The following is a 6,093-nucleotide window of genomic DNA, read 5'->3' as shown; positions in this document are numbered from 1 at the left end:
AGAGGCGGTTGTTAGGCACGAGGTGCCAACTCCTGTTACCGTTGAGTTTGATCCATACCTGCCTTATGACAGGCAGTATACAACACTCTTGGCTCACGTATAGACATGAGCATTACTCAGCATCATAGGACAACGGTTGGAGTCAGCGAACCTCTGAAGACATGCTGCGAGCATGTATGTGAATGACTTAGTAAAAATTTGAAAAGGACACCTACCTATGGTTGGCCTTACTGCAACAGCCACCATTCTAGTATTCAGGCAGCTCTGGCTGAACCATCACATGGACGATAATGCCAATCTCATTGTTGGACAAAGGAGGGTGACAACCTAAACGCAGATCCAAGATTTGTACTCGAACCCCTTGGGAAGCTGTTAAGCTTAGGAAACACTAGGATTACCTGACGAATTAGGTAACGTACACGATGTCATTTATGTCTCGAACCTAAAGAAGCGTCTGTTCGACGCAACACTTGTGATACCCTTGTTGAGGAACCCACTGTTAACATAGTCGAATTCCGATTGTGAGAGTTCATTGGAACTCAAGACGAGGACCGGATTTCACGTGGGAGCGCGAGGATTAGATGAAGCTCAAGTATCCTCAACTTTATCCTGATGACAAGTCTAATTCTGGTACTACTAGGGAATTTCGGGACGAAATTCCATTTCGAGTTGGGGATGATGTGGCACCTGGGGAAAACCTGCAGCAATCTTGATTTATCACTTCACTCCTCTGTGCTTACTTGTCAAATTCCGGGACGAAATTTCTTTCAAGTTGGGAATGATGTGACAACCCGAACCTTCGAGATCAGTAACGTTAATCTGTACCGTTACAATCCCGTTAAACCTTAACTTAACGTGTAATAATTTTGTTAATTAGCTTACACCTATGTTTTGGGCCGCTACACAATTGGACCACACCACACCCTTATGTTTTGTAATTAAATTGGGCTGCCCAAGGCACACCCTTATGTTTAGTATTGATATTGGGCCACCCACACCTTCGAGACTTAATGCAAACCCAAACTAATTAATACTTAAGGCACACGGCTCCTCTCATGCTTACATTAAGATACGTATACACCTCAAACCCTAGTTCTATTCATCTTGGACGACAACTTCTTTACTGGTGAAGCTCTCCTCGATTAGCGATCCATACACCTTCGACTCCTTGCACCTTGTGGTTAGTATGGCACCCCCCTGTTTGATATATATATTCTTAATATGTAGTATGTTAATTCTTGTGAATTATCTTGTTTACGTATATTATTGGTTTACATGTTTTATGATGTGTTGGCACATGCTATCTATTACATGGGTTATAAATGATTGCTACATGTTAATGTTTGTGAACCAAGAATATATATGTTACCGAATATTATTGCTGAATTAGGTCCTGGTCTATCTTGTGTCGTGATACACATGAAGAATTGTTCTTGTATGTTAGTGTGTATCCAAATCCATGTTTCGATTTGTTACTAGTAGACTAGATAACAAAGACTGGTTGTTAGTGATTTAATGGACTTTAGCGTTGGTTTGATGATAATGTGTTGGTTATTTGTTTGCATGATAATAGGTCTTTTATGAATACAAAACTCATATAATATTAAGTGATTGTTGAACATGATTAGGGTATCCTGTTAGGTGATTTGGATTGTTAGTTGTATAAAACTAAGTTACTGTTAATGTTATGGATGTTATAAATGTTATGGGCTTTAAAGGTTGATTTAGAATTTGAAATCATGAATGATGAAATGGGCGATTTAATGAACTGGGTTTTGGTTTTCTTCTTCCTTGCTTGAGACTGTATTTTCATGGTGGGTACAACCAAACATGTAAAAGGTACAAGTTAGTGATGCATGATTTATATGAGAGAGAAGATAATAAGGTATCATGTGAGTGATTTAAAAGTGAGTATCATGTGCTTTTGTCTTATTCAAATGAATTATTAAATTGCTTGGAAACTTTTGTGTTGATTAAGTCTGAGTATTGTTGCTGATGTTGTGGTGTGCGGCAATTAAAAAAAATAAGGATATGATAGTGTAATGGGGTTGGGCCGAGGGCTAATAGTGGGCCGAGAGTTAACATTGGGCTGTACCCCAACTAAAAGTCACACACATTCACCTGATTACCTACTCACGTTTCCTGGACTTGATTTTTATTTGGACCGATATCTTACTGGGCCACACACTCTTAATAAAACAAGTGTAGGCCGTTAAGTGGTGATAGCATGATATGGTGTGTATGTGATGTGCGTGGCCCAACAGCTAGTGAAGAGTTTTTATGTGATGAAAATTATGATAAGCTATGTTAGATTCAGTATGTATGCTAAATGCCTGATTGGTGACATGGGGTCATAAGCATGCTCTACAAAATGTTAATTATGTGATTATGTAATGTAAGTGCTTGTGAACTAACTGTCAATGTGCCATATTAGGACTTGGTTGACTCACCTGAACACGTAACTAATCTTACCGAGCAAACCGAAGGTGAGTTCACTGCACTTTTCTAAGCATGCGTCCCGGTGGTTTGGGACATCTGGTAAACGTTTCTAAAGGGAATACTGGGTAAACTGTTTATTTGGGATGTTGGTTATTGAACACAGTATAAATCATGTAAGACCCCATACATCTACCGTGTTGCTGAAGAAGCAACGAGGTATTTAGTTGATATCGCTATTAGGTTTGGCACCCTCACACCGGGCCGAAAGGACGGGCGTGAACTAATTACCTGGACTTCATGACCAATGCCTAGTTAGAGGCATTGGGGTTGGGCATTCTCATCGTGTACATATAAGACCCCTTACATCTATTCAAGGTTGTTTGATACCTTGACCTCATGACCAATGCCTAAATGGAGGCATTGGGGTTGGGCATTCACATCTAGTCGCCACATACGGTAATCGAGTAATAACAACATCAAAACAAAACGTTGAACTGTTTCAGACACACATCTGGTAACTAAACGCGTTAACAAAACTTTGAACTCACCAGCGTCGTCTGACACACTTGTCTGCATGCTTGCAGGTTTATAGGGTTATATCTTGTGGAATTTGCTGTCTGGAAGGCTGGAGTGGTCATGGGTCGAGAAACAAAGAATCTCCATACAAGCTTAATGGTTTATGTACACATGGGTTACGAAATACTTAACAAATGAATTATGCTTCCGCTGTATACGATGAATGACATGTAATATTTGTAACACCTTATGTTAATGAATGAAAGTTTATTTAAATACATTTATAAGTTCAATGTGATTGGTGGCTTGGATCCTGGTACGTCACACGCCTCGCGGGGGTTTCTGCATGTGGTATTTTGGGGGTGTGACATTAATGGTAGCCCCAAGGTCGGCTAGTGCATTACGCACGGGGGAGTCCCCGATCGAGCAAGGAATTGTGAAGCTTCCGGGATCGATTTTCTTTTGGGGGAGTTTGTCGAGTACGAGGGCAGAACATTCTTCGCCTAAGTTAACTAATTGCGATGTTTCAATTTTCCTTTTATGAGTGAGGAAGTCCCTCATGAACTTAGAGTATTTAGGCATTTGGGTTAGGACGTCAATGAAAGGAATGTTGACATTCAATTGTTTTAGTAAACTTTCGAATTTTGCGAATTGCTCATTGGTCTTTTGATGGATTGACCTACCGGGGTATGGAACTCGAGGAGCCTTGGTAGGCTCTGATGAGGGAGGGGAACCCTTCTCTTGTAAGGGCGGTGTTACGGTCTCCTCGGTAGGCGGCGGGCCCACGGTGCGGTTCCGTAGTGTTATGAGATGAACTTGCGCCTTTGGGTTTGTTTCGGTATTGCTTGGTAACGTGCCTTGTGGTCTCTCGGAGAAATTTTGTGCTAGTTGACTTATTTGTTTTTCGATGTTTTGAATACTAGCTTGTTGATTTCTAAAATTTGATTCTAATTGTAAAACCTATCCGAGTTTTTCTTTTCAGTGTCAGAGATGAGGCGAGATATAGTATCTTCAAGCCTTTCTCGTCCACCTTGTTGTTGAGGGAAATTTTGTGACTCATTTCTTGGTTGTTGAAAGTTTGTTCGTTGGTTTATGCTTTGTTGGTTACTACCATTGCCGGGTTCTCTCCAACCAAGGTTAGGGTGATTTCGCCATCCTTGGTTGTAGGTGCCCGTTGGAGGACCCGACAGCCTAGGTCTATTATCAATGTAGTTTACCGATTCTTGTTGATCGTCTGTTTCTTTCATACAACTCCAATTTTCATGTGGCCCACAACACCCTTCACAAGCCATAACCGAGACCGTTTTTGTCATTTCCAATTTTTTTATTTTTGAAGAAAGGGCCTCGATTTGGGCTTGTAAAGAAGTGCTTTCATCAACCTTATGGGCGCCCGGGGCAATGGATTTATTGCCTCAGGGAGTGTGCCACTGAAAATTGGTTTGAGCAATTTCCTCAATTTGATTATATATTTCATGCGGGCGGCGATTACCTAAAAGTCCCTCGGAGCTAGAGTCAAGTGTTTGCCTTGTGTGTGGCAACAACCCATTATAGAAAGTGGATACTTGTTGCCATATCGCAAGGCCGTGATGTGGACACTTTCGCAATAGCTCCTTGAACCTTTCCCAAGTTTCATATAAGGATTCCCCGTCCTCTTGTGAATATGTATTAATTTCAGTCATTAATTTAGCCGTTTTAGCGGGAGGGAAATACTTAGATAGAAATTTTTGGGCTAGTTCATCCCAGGTGTTTACCGATCCAGCTGTGAGGGCGTTAAGCCAAGCTTTTGCTCGGTCTTTTAGTGAAAAAGGAAACATTTGGAGGCGGATGTCGTGATTTGATGCTCCATTGATCCGAAATGTATCACATATTTCTAGGAAATTAGTAATATGTAGATGGGGATCCTCGTCCGCAAGCCCATGGAAGGTTGCAGAGTTTTGAAGCATCTGTATCAAGTGCGGCCGAAGTTTGAAGTTATTGGCTTCAACATTCGGGGCATTGATAGCGGCGCCGAGATTACCTACGGTGGGTCGTAGATAATCCATGAGGGTACGTTGGTCTGCCATTGGAAGTGGGTTCCCCGAAGCCTTCTCTTGGCTTTTAGCTTTTAGTCTTTTTCTGAGAAAGCGTTCGGGTTCTTCTAGAGGTTCTTTTATGTCTTTATTAGAACTGGAGCTCATACACTACGTAGAGGTGGCGTCTGGTTCCAAGTCCTCCAACAAAAACAAAAAAGACTGTTGGTTAGAAGGTTTACCACGGCCCCGTGCTCAGTGAACACAGCCCGTGGTCGGAGTTACAGTTATTGTTTTCCAGATCCCAGTAAGTAACTGGAGAGTTGGACACGGCCCCGTGTTGCACCGACACGGCCCCGTGGTCAGCCTTCTGTAACTTGGAAAACTAAAAACTGTCAGTAACAATGCTGGGCACGGCCCGTGTCCGACCAGGCACGGGCCGTGTTGAGCTCTGCAGAAGCTGAAAAAACTAAGAAAATCCAAAAAAAAATTAAAAGAAAATAAAAAAAACGATTAGGCCGTTGATTCCTAACTTTCTTAAAATCCTTGTGTCACCGGCAACGGCGCCAAAAAATTGATGCATGTGTAGTGTAATATATTTTAGATATATATTTTAAGCCCTTTTTTACACTTTTTAGCCAAGTTTTAAATTTATAAAACACGATATTTACTAACACTAAACACACATATAGGCAAGTGCACCCATCGTGGACGTAGTATAGTGTTGGTAAGATACCGAGGTCGTCCAAGGACACAAGAGCTTTTAGTACCGGTTTATCCTCAACGTCTAATCAAATCAAAATGTTAGAAAAAGATTTTTAAACTAATAAAATAAAACTAACTAAAATGCTGAAAATAAGAGTAAAAGTAAAAACAGATAGACAAGATGAATCACTTGGATCCGACTCGTGTGTTAGTATAACCTTTGATTATTTTCGCACTTTTGCACATGTTTAAGAGATTATCTTAGTTATTGTAGTAGGCCCCTCTTTTGAAGGCGACGTTACCCTCAACCCAGTAGTTTGAGTCAGCAAGGATACAATCCTAAAGGGTCGGATTATTGAAAGATAATTAATTAAGTTATTAATGCAAATTATGGTAGGCCCCTCTTTTGGAGGTGACGTTACCC

General features: G+C 41.1%; 1 non-coding gene across 1 annotated transcript; it reads left to right on the top strand.

The window, feature by feature from the left end:
• Window positions 1-4,533: 4,533 nt before the first annotated feature.
• On the top strand, window positions 4,534-4,640 carry LOC118492778. Its single transcript, XR_004894780.1, has one exon. It is a non-coding gene; the product is annotated as a small nucleolar RNA R71 (small nucleolar RNA).
• Window positions 4,641-6,093: the final 1,453 nt, after the last annotated feature.

Source organism: Helianthus annuus, chromosome 5 (assembly GCF_002127325.2).
Source record: "Helianthus annuus cultivar XRQ/B chromosome 5, HanXRQr2.0-SUNRISE, whole genome shotgun sequence".
NCBI lineage: Eukaryota > Viridiplantae > Streptophyta > Magnoliopsida > Asterales > Asteraceae > Helianthus > Helianthus annuus.
Note: the sequence above shows the minus strand (reverse complement) of the source record. Positions and strands in the feature narration are given on the sequence as shown.